Below are 13,734 nucleotides of genomic sequence, written 5' to 3' on the forward strand. Positions count from 1 at the left end.
TGAAATTAAGCAGGTCTTTAAATACATTATCCAAGAAGTGCCCAGTAGGCAAACTGAGAAAATGCAGTCTGGACCCCAAAGTGCATGGAAAGCAAACTGGACTGCTGGCCCAAAAGTTCATGGAATCATAGAATGGTTTGGGCTGGAAAGAAACTTAAAGATCATCTGGTTCCAACACCCAGCCATAGGCAGGGATGGCACCCACTACGTAAGGTTCCTCAGAGCCCCATCCCAGCTCGATCCGAGTGGGGCACTGTGCCAGCTCAGCTGGGCAAGAATCTGAACAACCTGATCTAACTTTGCCATTAGCTCTGCTTTGAGCACTGGACTACAAATCCTCCAGAGATCCTTCCTAACCTGAGCGCTTCTAGGAAGTTAAACTGAAAATTCACAACCAGCAGCTAGTTAACTGACACTCTCTGCTCTTCTTGTTTGATTCTTTCTGCAGTCATTTTCATGGCTAACTTCAGTGTGTTCTTCAAAATATCATTTTTCTGCTGTTGTTTTGTCTACAGCAAAAACAGTTTTCCTAGATGCCTAAACCAGGTTTCTTTGAATAATGAATTATACACCTTGGATGATAGGTTGCAATCTATTGTCGTGTTTCACAGCTGTCTGGATAGCACTAGGGAAGGAGATCTGTTCTTAATGAGGCTGTAGGTTTTCCAGCCATTATTATTAGGCAGCTTTCTCCAACAGGTGATTCCCCATCCATTTTCACTATGTAAAATTTGGTCAATAAAAATTACATGGGGATATATGGCTTGACCTTTCCAGCAGGAATCCACCAAAAGAGTTTTCTAACTTTCAAATAAGCAATGCGCACAATGGGAAATAAAGACAACATAATCCAGCCGTAAGAAAAATTCACAAGGGTTTAAGTGCTTGATCAAAGTTCATGGAGCCTGTTAGTAACTGGAGTAGGTGTTGGATCATGGGTGTACTCAGGGAAAAGATAATTTTTGCCATAATCCACATTTGTTACACATTCTGTGAGAGCGGTTTTATAATAAAGCTGGGCCATTCCCTGAGTATTGACATTTTTGAGTAACAATCCTTCCAGCTCACTCGGCAACTGCACTAAAGGCCATGATCATGAAGACACTTTTGCAGCACGCAGTAGGACTGGAATGAGATGATGAGGTAGTAACATGCCACACTGTGTCCTCCATGAGCATGAAAGTACCAGGAACAGAATATTGACTGACTTCCCATGATTTTAAGCTTAACTCTTAGGATAGCATAAAACTGCACCATTATTTTCAGACTTAATACTTGCTCTGATGAAATGTCTTAATATTTCATTTGTTATTTTAAAGAGCAATATTAGTGATTTTAAAAACAATGGTTGCTCACATGAAAATGTACAGATTTTCCTCTCTGCTCTCCTATAGAACACTTGAAAAAGACAAGCTGCAGTATAAATGTTGGAGGCCACCTATCTCATAAATTTTATCCTGGCGTTTTGAAAGCAAAACCTTCTGCTTAGTGACTTCACTACTCTCTCTCTCCTTTTTCTCTTTTGTTTTAATTTTTGCTGGTATATTCTGATTTTCAATGCCTTGTGGTAGGACATGTCATCCCAAAACATCATCCATACAGCTTTCAAACAAGAATGAGTATCTGCAATATCAAACTTCTTTGTATATGTTCATAAATTCAGGAAGAGAACAAAAAGAAAGTACTTTGTCTTTGCTCTTTGTTACCCCAGTCTTTTGGGTTAATAACCAGTCTCAAACAAATATTTACATTTTTCTGGAATTAAGATAATTTTTTAAAAGTGCAATCATTTTAGACAGTATTAGAAATATAGTTCTTCATCTGTGACAATATGATAAATTCTTTGCATTCATTGCCCAGTGTTTAAAATAGGAGATATTAGACAGAGCTGGTAGCAGTTTAAGCACAGATACATTCTAGCAGTGCAATTACTACGAAAAATAAATCAATTAGAATAGTTTGCTAACAAAGAACCATTAGATAACATATTTTCTCTTTCATTTATGAGCATATGGTGGAGGATTCATCTTGTCTTGGCATAAGGACATTTCTGTAGAAGAAAAATGGGATTGACATTTTATTTTTACACCAAGTTAAATTTCCTAGTAAGATAATTATTTATGAAATATGATATGTAAGTTGATGCATGATCTCTGGAAGAGGTTACTAAAGAAGGAATAAAATTGATATTTTTAGCAGTAGTATATAAAATACACACACAGGAGTGCTATAAAGAAAATTGTCTGGTTACCAGCATAGGAGCTGATGTTGTGATAGCTGCTCTGCTGGGTGATATTGCTGGGATTTAACTTAGTACCTCTACAGAGAAAAATATCAGTTGTTATAGCTATAAAGCTCTGTTACCAACAGCTCTCCTCCTGACAGAATGAGTAGAGAGGGAGGAATTTGTTACACTTTTTATAAATGTAAATTTCTATATAAATTACTCTTTCTATAAATGTAACTTCTGTTATCTCTATGATATTTTTCCTGTTGATATGGAAATCACTTATTCATGTTGATGATAGGCCACTGGGAATTATTGCCCTGCTATTCAGGCTTAAATCTTGTCAGAATCCTAAAACTGTTCAAACTGTTAAAAGCTGATGCAGCCAAGATCTGATCCAAAGATGTTGGATTGTCACCAGTACCTGGTTTGTCACTAGTACCAGGCTTCCCCTTTCCATAACCATCTCTTTCCATGGCAGGCAGCATTATATCATCATCTAGTCCAAACTTCTTCCTATCTCAGATATTGATGATTCTCCACATTATTCTCTTATGGAGGCAAGAGTCTGTGACGAAAATATGTCCCTTGGTATGAAGAAATTAGGAGAGAAGAATCCAGCAAAATTTTATTAGTTACTCAAGTACATTTGCATTTAATTATTGATTAACCACTGTATTACAACTGTCTTTCCCAACTGAATGACATTTAGTGTCCAGACCATCCATGTGGGCTTTCCCTGCTAGACAAAAAAGGCTGAAAACCCCTGTAGGATTCACTGTATTGTATATTCCTCAGGTCTTGAATAACTAGAATAGGTTTCTTTTCCAATTTTCTAATTATTCCTTTGAAATTGCAGGCTCTAGAACTATTAGTAGGATAATAATCATCTCATCCATACTGTATAAGGAGATGTTTTTTATTTTAACTTCTGCCACATACAAGACTTAGAATGAGTGTTTTTGATGCAGAAAACCACTGCAGAACCCACTGATTCTTTCTCTAGTATTATCCCTATATATTTTAAATATGTTCCTCTGTAGTTCCTATTCCTCTGCTGTAGGAATGACCTGCACTCCCTATATTTACATGGATAAAATTTTGCATTTACTCAAACTGAAAAAGCATCTTGGTTGAATACATCAGTTCATCAGGTAGTCTTGGCCATTGTATCTGACTGCTCTAGTTCATCATTTTTCAGCATTCCTCTACTCTTTGTGCCAATCACATACTTTATTGACAGTGTTGATATATTTACTACCAGATCATGGATAAAAATCTTGAGCAGTATCAGGAACATTTTCCATGGTGATTTTTCCCACTAAAAAAACCTATAATGAGAATTCTCTATGAATAAGAACTCCTTAAAATTTGTCAGTTATACCATTCATCATCTCCTCCTTGGTAATTCACAGTGCAGTATTTTTAATTATAATGTCATAAGGTTCTAAATCCTTACAAAAGTTTAAGTAATGTAATAATTAATAATGACTTGAATAATTCAGGCACTTTGGGCATCCACAAACTGTCATTTCCTCAAAAATATTTCTTTTTTTTTTTTTCAGCAACCATAAAGTACTCTGACATTACTTCAATTCAAAGCCTTTAATCTTTAGTAATCAAATTCCATTATTTTCCTTTGGCCTAGAAAAATGCAAATATTTTTCATTAAATATACCTCTTGAATACTTTTTGCAGGTTGCTGTAACTCTTCTGAGCTTCTTCTGAGTTGTCCTCAGGATTTGTCAAAATTTTCATCACCAGTTGGGGCTGTGAGGTGTAACTCATCTAGGTCACACAAATTCCTCATTGCTTATTCTGGGTGATAGGTGAGCTGAAAGGTGCTTCATCATCTTTACGTTGTTCAAGTACATTATTCTTGCCTGTTTACAATTATGGAACAGAAATATTTATTGACTGCTTCTGCTTTCTATTCGTGTTGTTAATTGTATCATCTTCTTCTACAAATTACCCTGCATCATCTCTCGTGACACATCTAATCTACTTCAGGAATGCTGCTGTGAAGGAAAGCAAAATGTTCCCTCTTGCTCTTGAGTCTTCCAGCTGGAGAAATCCTATCAAGCTTAGTGCAGTGTCTCAGAAAAAAAACCCAAAGCACATCCAACTAAACCAAAACCAAACGAGGACCTACCTGCTTTGTTGCTGACTCTGTGTGTTAATACATCTGATCATCTTTGCTCTCTTGCTGTGCTTTTCTTTGCAGAATATTTTTTTCCTCAGAGATTCAGCCATAAAAGCAACATCATGAAAGCTTTCTTGGGATACATTGTGCCTTTGTATTAAGACTTCTCAGTAGCCTTTGTCATATTTCAAGATTCTCTACTCCCAAATGCAAAGTTATCTTTAAAGGTTTCTTGCAAAAAGTTACCAAGGAAACAGCTAATAAAAGTCTTTGTCCAGATAAGCTGGAAGTTCATAGATATTTTCTTCTTCCATTTGTTTCCTTGCAATAAATGTAACTTTTATATAAAATCAATTTTTTCTTAAACACTATTAAACCTTTATAAAGATAGTTTTATCTAAACTGTAACAGAATAGAGCAGCAGTGATAAGAATGTTAGTTCCTGTGTATCCATATATTAAAAAATGTTGCTGAGCTCATGTAGATACAGAACTGGAGAGATCAAGTAATTTGCTGGAAGTCACATGTGAAAGCACATTTGGAAGGCAGGACATGAATTTCTGTCCCACAGCCCAGAATGCTTTCCACAAGGTCTTGGGGTTTTTTTGTTGTTTGATTGTTTGTTTGTATTGTTTTTGTTGTTGCTCTTGTCATTTTGGGGGTTTTGTTTGTTTGTTTTTGTTACAGATGTCGTGATTCTTTGAAAACATTCATCCTTATGGACAGAAAATGTCATCCTTCATGAAAGAACTGGAAAGAAAAGAAGAGGGGGGAAGTCACAGGGGGAAAGTGGTCTGCTGCACTTTTTGAACCCAGCTGTAAACCAAGAAGAAAATTACACAGAAAAAACAAGTATTCATTTACCATTAGAAAAAAAAAAAAAAAAGACCATTTGAAAAATCCAAATTCAAGCTGCAAGGATCAGACTGAAGCACATTTCTCCTCAAAGGTTCAATAGCTGTAATATTTATCTGGAGATCATTACTTTGCTTCTGAGAATGAACTGAGGACCAGCAGCTGTAGAAATAGATTGTCTCCCTCTTCTCTTTAATGTAACTATTTATTTAAAAAGAAACACAAAAACAAATCTAAGTAACTGATAGCAAACTTTACAAGTGCCCTCTAATTGTTTATTTTGAAGCTGTTTACTCAGGAAGCAAAAGGGTGTGAAAGAGAGAGGGAACATTTTATGCTGGGGGAAAAAAATACAATGTTGAGTCAATTTATTTCCATACGGAGGCAATGTTGGAAGGCTCCACTAAGTTGCCTGGCACTAGCTGGCAGAAAAAAATAAATGAAAACACATCTTTAAGAACAGAGCTTTATTTACTGATGCCCATAAATGGAGCAGAGATGGAAGGTGTTCAAAATTTCTGACTGGCTGATTGTCACAACTGACTGTTTTTCACATCCAAGTGTTCCACACATTGATACACACACCCTGCCAAGACCCAGGCTGCATCTTTTGAGGAGTCAAAATTCTATAAAGGCACAAAGCATGCATTTCTAACACAATGTATAGTCATGAGTTTAGGTGCATCATTTATAGTAAATCAGTTTTCATACCCATTGTGGTGTTGTGTTTCTAAGCAGGTTTGCTACCTGACAAATTAAAGTTCACTCTCTAATATATGATGACAGTGTTAAATGACTGCTTTAATAAGCTTTGCCCAGAAATGTCGTTCCTGTTTTGATAGGCACTGATGGAACTTGATCTTGAAATTTGAACAAATACTAAAGGAAAGGCTTAGAAACCAATTGGTAGTACAGGCACAGTTTGGAAATATTAGTAAAGCGAACACACTGTCTGCTGCTTTCAGTGGTTGCAAGTACAACTTCAGTGTTTTCAGTAAAATAGTGACACTTTCAGGTATTATTCAGAAGCATAGGATCAATTTCTTGCTATATTTATGTGCTAATTATATCACCTGAAGTAATAATTAATCCATCAAAATTCATTATTTTCCCCCTAAATCTCTGTTAGTTAATGATGGTTTACAATATAGTACACACTCATCTATAACAATAACCTTTTATGTACAAACAACACAAAGATAACTATGTGAACCTGCTCTTGGGTAAGAGTGAAGTCCATATTATCAAATCTCTTGAGGGCTTTATGATCAGTTCGAGATGTGAATGCTCAAATCAAAATATCTTGCTGTGATTTAATGTTCTGAGATTAGGTGCTCCTTAGCTGATGAAGATTTTTTGGTTTCTATTTGATTAGTCTGAAATTGAAACATGTGAGTTAGTGGATGACTTCTAAGTGCCTAAACAATAAAGCCTTGAACAATTATAACTCTTAATAACAGGATTTTAGTACTTACTGTAAACAGTGAATCTACAAAAAACTAGGGGGTTTTTATTTGCTCTCCTCTACTCATTATGCTTCTCTCACTTCCAGGTTTGATTTTCTCATCATACAAATGGAAAACAAGTTTTCCCTCACAGCCACTCACTCAGAGCCCCTTTGGTTTCTGACTGTGGGCCTTTCTTTGTGACACAACACCAGTGACAACAGAGGTTGTGTTAGCCAAACCGTGATCTAATCTCCTTTTCAATTCTACCATTGTCCTCAAAATGTGATCTCAGTGACACCAGGATAAATGCCTGTCAGATTTTTTGTCCTGAAGGATATATGAGTGAGGGAGCAAAACCTAAAAATTCTGCTGTTGCAGAAATGGAGTTCAGGGTTTATTATACCCAGCTGACTTTTGTTAATCTGGCTGTAATTTTTCATTCACCATTTCCACATTCAAAATGGAGGGGATTTCATAACTATTATTATTATTATTATTATTATTATTATTATTTCTTCACATTTTTTCTTTTTGACAAATCTTCAACACATGCAATTAAAACACTTGATCTCCTTCCCTCCTCTCTCCCTTTTCTAAGCTCTAGCAATCAGGACCTATAGCCATTCCCCTCCTTTCTGCATCTTGCTAAATACACAAACATACTGTTACACAATAAAGAATGTCCCCCCAGAAATAGATACTGTGAGGGTATGTGGTTAGGACACATGTTGAAATTGCTGCTGAGCAATGGGCAGCATTCACTGTTATCACAGTTACCATTGTTACCTATTGTGAATATTTTCTTTCACTGTGAATCACCTCCACAGCTTTTCTTTCTCACTCCTCTTAGAAGTCCCTCTGGTTTGTTGATATCTTTCTAGGAATTAAATGTTTAGAACAGACCAGAAACCATTTCAAATGTAACATTTCAGGAGGGCATGAAGGATAAAAATTAAGAGCATGTAGAACTATAACAAAGAGGAAATATGACTTTGAGACTGGGTACCGTTCATGTGTTGCTGGGTGGAAACAGATCACAGTGGACACCCACACACCATATGCTGTCTACCATCATTCACAAGGGCTTCCAGACACCTCCCACCATCCAAGGTATTTGTCTCAGGTTCCTTTCCACTCTTGATGCATTAATGCTGCCACTTTGTGGTTTAAAGCTTTTCTCAGGCACGCCTCCAACCTGCTGTGATTTGTTCCTTGCTTGTCTTTGCTTCTTCGCTTTACTCAAACCCCTCAACTGCCATGCTCTTAAAATAAATCCAAGAGACAGAAACACAGTCACATGCTCAATGGAAAATCTTCTTCAAGATTCTGGAGGTTCAAAGAAGAGTTTTAACGTTCACAGAAATTCAGCAAATATCTATTGTGAAGATAAGTTTTGAGTACTTCAAACCGGCATGTTCCAACACTGTTGCTGCATCATCTAGAAATATGACGATTTTCTCTTCATTTAATGGGTAGCAAAACAACACCGGCCTTATCTAGGTCAAGGACACACAAAAAAATCATAGTATCATTAGAAATCAGGCTGCTGCACTGTAGAAGAGGTATAAAAGTTCCCTGTATGCAATCATGAGTAGTTCTGCCTCCAGGACTGGTATATGAAAATAATTCTAAATAGGCATCATAAAAACATTACAGAATAAATTAAATTTTGTGTGTTTTTCTTGCTCAGGAGAAACATCAGTGTTAATAATAATTTGAAACCTGATTGATATGAAAGTGATTAAAATAAATGTCATTAATACCCTCAATGCTTAGGCCAGACTAAAGCAACCTCAGGGTAAGCAGAAATGTCTAAAACTGACTTCTTTAAAATGTCTTTTAAAAACCACAGTAGTTCTTTGGCTAAGCAACTTTTGATCTCATAATTAGAACTAGAAACTAGAAATAACTCAACAGAAAGTCAATTCCATCACCCTGAGATTAACTCAGTTGGTGAGAGCATGGTGATAATAACACCAGTCATGGGTTCAATCCCTGTATGGGCCGTTCATGTAAGAGTTGAACTTGATGATCCTCATGGGTCCCTTCCAACTCAGAGTATTCTGTGATTATGTTTAACCATGGTTAATTTTTATTCATTCATGAAATCGACACTGGACAAACCATTGAACGAAATATGAGCAAAAGTCATTTGATAACTTTGTAACTGAAGAGCCCACAACAAACACTTTGACAGCTTAGGACCAAGTTGAGACTATTTTAATTGATGATCTAATGGTCTGTTACTACCATGCACGTTCCAGGTGCCCACTCAAAGCAGGATGTGATGGATTCCAGCTGGATGGAATACCTGACATGCTGGTTTGTGTCAGCTGTCTTTCCACTCATATTCATCAGCTGTCCCCCTAACACAGACTCTCACCAAAGGTACAGACTCTGCAGTGACATGAAAGAGGCCTTGGAAGGAGTAAAGTTGATCTGAGTCACTGTGAAACATCCCAGATAAGCCTGGATTCCCCATTTCTAGGTGTTAGGAAGTGCAGGTGATGGCATTTGGATTTTGACCTTCAGTTTCTTAATTTTCAATGATCTAAAATGAGATTCGACCTCAGAATTCAGAAAATGGGATTTGAGCAGGTCTGAGGTTTTTTTCTCACCATTTTTTATCCCAAAAAAAATTGATTTAGAGCTTGAAAAATACCGTATGCACTTTAATTTGCATGTGTCATTCTGCTTTGCATTGCTGAGTAGTGACTGCAGCTTTCTACTAAGAACTTTTGCATTTAATTCTTTGATTGCTCAGGCTGCTTACAGGAACAAAGACTGTCTTTTTTTATTCCATTAAAGATTAATGGAATATCTTCTACTTCATAGCAAATAAATTAGTCAGTTGTTGTTATATTCCCTCTCTAATGATTTTTAAGTATTGGGTACACACTTTGACACAAACTTGGGATCTGTTGCTTGCATCAAACAATTAGGAATAAATAAAAATATAATTAAAAGTATACATAAAATCATAATGATAAAAGATAAGAAACCTAATAAAAATAAATAATAAAAATTATACAGTCAAAGTATTTGGTATTATTTTATTAATCTCAATCAAATTAAATACAAAATTTTATGTAGTTCCAATTTGACATTCATTCCTCTCATTCCAGGCTGCCAAGAAGCTTATTCTGAATGTCATCCTGTTGATGAATTCCTTGGGAAAATGGTTCAGCTGATAAGAAACCAGTGGTGGCATCAAAGGAAACTTGTCCCATGAACAGAAAATTTGATCAGATGTATTATGGGTCTTAAGACCTTGGCAACAGATGGATTACAACTGAAATCTGGTATCTAAGTAAGGATTCTGAATGCAGCTTCAGATTTTTCATGCTTCAGTTTTGATGTTTAATATGAGCTGCCTGGAAGTGGATTTATTTATTGTAATATAGAATTTTCTGAAAATCAGGATCTTTTAGAAGGCAAAACTGCCTGCCAAACTTGTAATTGTCAAAGTTCTGAAAATTGTCTGTCTTCCATTACCAGAGTAAGTATATCTTAGTGCCTTTAAATAGGTCATTTTTGCACAGATCTTCAGAAAAACATTCAGAAGGAAACCTCCCCTGTATCGTCAGAAACTGAGACAATACATGGAGGTGGGAATTTATCACATTTTGGCATTTAAAGAAAGAAAATTCATCGTTTTCCTCTTCAGATGCCTGTGCACAATAAAACAAACCAAAGGCTAAGTGTGCCTCCAGAGAACCACGTCTATGGGAAAGGTTCAAAAGCCGGAGAGAGAAGAGGAAGAAGAAAACACAATTCTCGCCTTAATGACATGAAAATGAATCACACATTTTAAAATCCAGCAGTCCCTTTTTGATTCTTGGCTGCAGTTTTCTGGTAACACTTCTATCAGTCACATTCATTTGAAGCATGTGGCTACACGTATTGGAGATACGAAGACACAGTTTCTGCATTTGCAATTTCCCGTCTTCAAAGTGCTTTTCATTTTTATGATAAATCTGGAGGAAACCTTGTGATGTGTGAAAGATATTTCTCCCTTTTTTTTTTTTAACTCATCACTGTTATTTTCTTTCGTTTCTCTCTTAGCCAGGATGCTAATATTTATTTGCTTCAAAGATGTCTTTCAAGCCTAATGGAGCCAACATCCAGTATCACTTCCAGTAAAGCCTTAATTAAATGCAAATATCAACCATTATACTTCAGCAAAAGGGGAAAACTCATGTAAACATTGAAACATAAAAGCTTCTGTTCTTCTCTCTTAAACTGAATGGATCTGGACGATATATAATAGGACCCAAGAACCAAATTAGTATAATACTGAGTCACCCTTATTGACCTCCATTGGTTTCAAATATAATTCAGTTTCGATTACTCCTTAGTCTAAAAAGATAATTGCAGGGAGAGGAAAAAAGACCATATGAAAAAATATTATTTATGTGCAAGAGACCCCTGAGGCAGCCTAAAAAGTCCCCAAAAAGTAGAAGAGAAGGATTGTTTTATGTCAGAAATATGCAAAAACCCAAACAGACAGTGTGTGGGCAAAAAAATGTTGGTTGCACACATTCATTTATTTATGTATATAAATTAAAATGGAAATATAGAAACTCTTCTAAAGTATTATGGAAAAGCAGAAATGTCAGTTTAGGTATTTTGAAGCTCTTCCTCTTCATTCTATTTCCCACATACATAAAGGGCCTGCACATGTGCTTGAAACACTGTTGTGGCAGACTGGCAAACAATTGACCATGTAATGACTTCATACCTGGACCTCATCCAGAATCTCAATATAAAAGCCCTTGAAATGAAAACTTATTCAGGTCAGTGGTGCTTCACAGCAGTATGTGAAGGCATTTCATCTGTGAAATAGTACTTTCAGATGACAAAATAGAGAATGATCTGAGTAAACTGGAGGTTTGGTTTGAAATCAGCAAATGAAATTTAATAAAAGCATGAAAGATGCTGCATTTGAAAGAAGGAGATCCAGCATTGAGTTAAAAAAAAAGCTTCAGCTACAAACCAGTATCATAGCTAAAATATTACAGCAATCACATACATATTAAGGAGGAAAATTTTGTGTGATTTTTAAAAAGGTATATTGCTATGTGATGTGTTATTGAAGACTTGATTATAAAATAAACATGGAGGGGTTTAATCTGTAAGAGTGTGACAAAGATTGAGGTACTCTAGAGAAAGTCCAAGGGTGACTGGAAAACAATAAGAAGTTTAGGAGCACATACTAAAAAAAATTGGATTTATTTAATCTAGAAAAGATTAAACAAAGCTATGATTCTAATCTTCCAGTAGTTATTGTTTTTATAGTAACACCAAAGAATGATCAATTGTTCAGACAGTTCAATAGTGGTCAAACAAGAAGTAATTGTCTTAATTTGCAGAAACAAAGATTTAGGTTAGATACTAGGAAAAACTTTCTAAGTATGAGGAAGCACTAAAATGAGTTGCCTGGATGAGATGCAGTATTGCTTTCCTCTGAGATTGTAAATCAAATATCTGTTAGAGGTGGCCTCACTACATATTACTTGCCTTTTTTAGTGTAGGGTGTGCAATTAGGAGGCTAATTAAGATCCTTCCCAGCTTTACTTTTTGAAGATTTATAATCCATGAGATCATGGGCTCTGATGTATATACCCTTATAAAGACGTGTAACAAAAACTGGCACCCTTAACTATTTTTTTTTTTTGTTAAACAAGTATCTAATGCTTATAGTTGAAGCAAAAAACTTACTTACTTCTTATGCTCCAAGAAGCATTATTTTAACTTCAGCTGGATTTGGCTTCCTTTCTGTAGGAGGTCGATTGCACAAAGTAGAGACCTATTGGCCAGCTCCCAGCAACACAAAAGCCAAGCTCTGCTTGCTGTGTTAGAACATTAAGTAGATATCAAAATTAGCATGAACAGAGATTTTTCAAATTCCCTCAGAGACCAAACACCCTGAGAGAAGTCAGATACCACTGTAAATCAGGATGCTACACACCGAGGCAGTATTTTTCCTATCCATTAAGTTCCTCCTGCAAAGGAATCCTACCTTGCGTCAACCAACAGTGATGCCTGAATATGTGGGAAGATATTGCAGGATATTGCAATTCACAGAGATGAGAGAAGCAAGTGATTTCTGCCGCACTGGTTGGGAATCAGGTTACTGCTGCAATAATCTTGTTTTCCTTGAGTGAAAGATAGAGGCTGAAGAGGAGAATGGGACGCTACTTCCCAAATCAGGCCCTTGTCTCCAGCCCCTCTGCTCCATGTGTGTACCCCAGGCAGAGAATACATGAACATCTCAAGAGCCAAAGAATATAACCTTAAAACAGCAGGAAAAAAGACAGGAAAATACATAGTATAAACTTGGAGGGGGCAGGGGTGGGGGGGAATGGTTCTCAAGTGTATTAAAATCTTCAGATTTCAGTCCCTGAGGCAGTCCTGCTTTGGGTACAGTTCCTATGAAAATGCCTCAGACTTGCATGAATATTGAAGAATCTGACTCTACCAAAAAAAAAAAAAATAGTTGCTAGCTATGTAAGTTTTAAAATACTGTCTATGTGTTCTACATCTCTTCTGACAGCTCTTCACTAATTGTTTGCCGTTACAGCCCAGTATTTTACTGTCTGTGGCACAGGTGGGAGCTGAGAGTGAGCTGCCCTGAAATGGGATTATCCTGCTCATGGTAACCTCCCCAAAGGCTGCCGTGGGCTTTTCCTGATGGCCTTGGGGTATGAGGGGCTCTCTGAGCCTCAGCAGTCAGGCCTGACCTCCAGGAGGATCAAGGGTGCTCTCAGCACCTTTAATGTGGCTCTAAAAAGGAGACATCAAGCATCAGATATTGGAGACCAGTGACGGACTGCTCCACCATGCCCATCCTCCAATATTTTGATGACTGATGTGACCAAAACCCACTGGTAAAACACTTCCCTGTCATTCACACAGGACTGGGCTCATGTCCAAACTGTCCTGCAGCACCTCACCAGTGCTATGGATCTCATTACCTGGAATTGTTCCTAGGGCAGTTGGGATAGCACAAAGAGACCATTATGTCAATCATTGCTCACACCTCCTGCCATGTGGGTGGC

At 36.8% G+C, this 13,734-nt stretch overlaps 1 long non-coding RNA gene across 2 annotated transcripts in view; it reads right to left on the reverse strand.

Annotated features, from left to right (window-relative positions):
* Positions 1 to 13,734, reverse strand: part of LOC125324747 — a 77,228-nt gene that overhangs the window by 23,019 nt on the left and 40,475 nt on the right. For both annotated transcript variants that reach the window (XR_007203115.1, XR_007203114.1), the window contains one exon: positions 4,380 to 5,120. This is a non-coding gene — a long non-coding RNA (uncharacterized LOC125324747). The remainder of the gene's footprint in view (positions 1 to 4,379; positions 5,121 to 13,734) is intronic.

This window comes from Corvus hawaiiensis, chromosome 4, assembly GCF_020740725.1.
Source record: "Corvus hawaiiensis isolate bCorHaw1 chromosome 4, bCorHaw1.pri.cur, whole genome shotgun sequence".
Taxonomy (NCBI): Eukaryota; Metazoa; Chordata; class Aves; order Passeriformes; family Corvidae; genus Corvus; species Corvus hawaiiensis.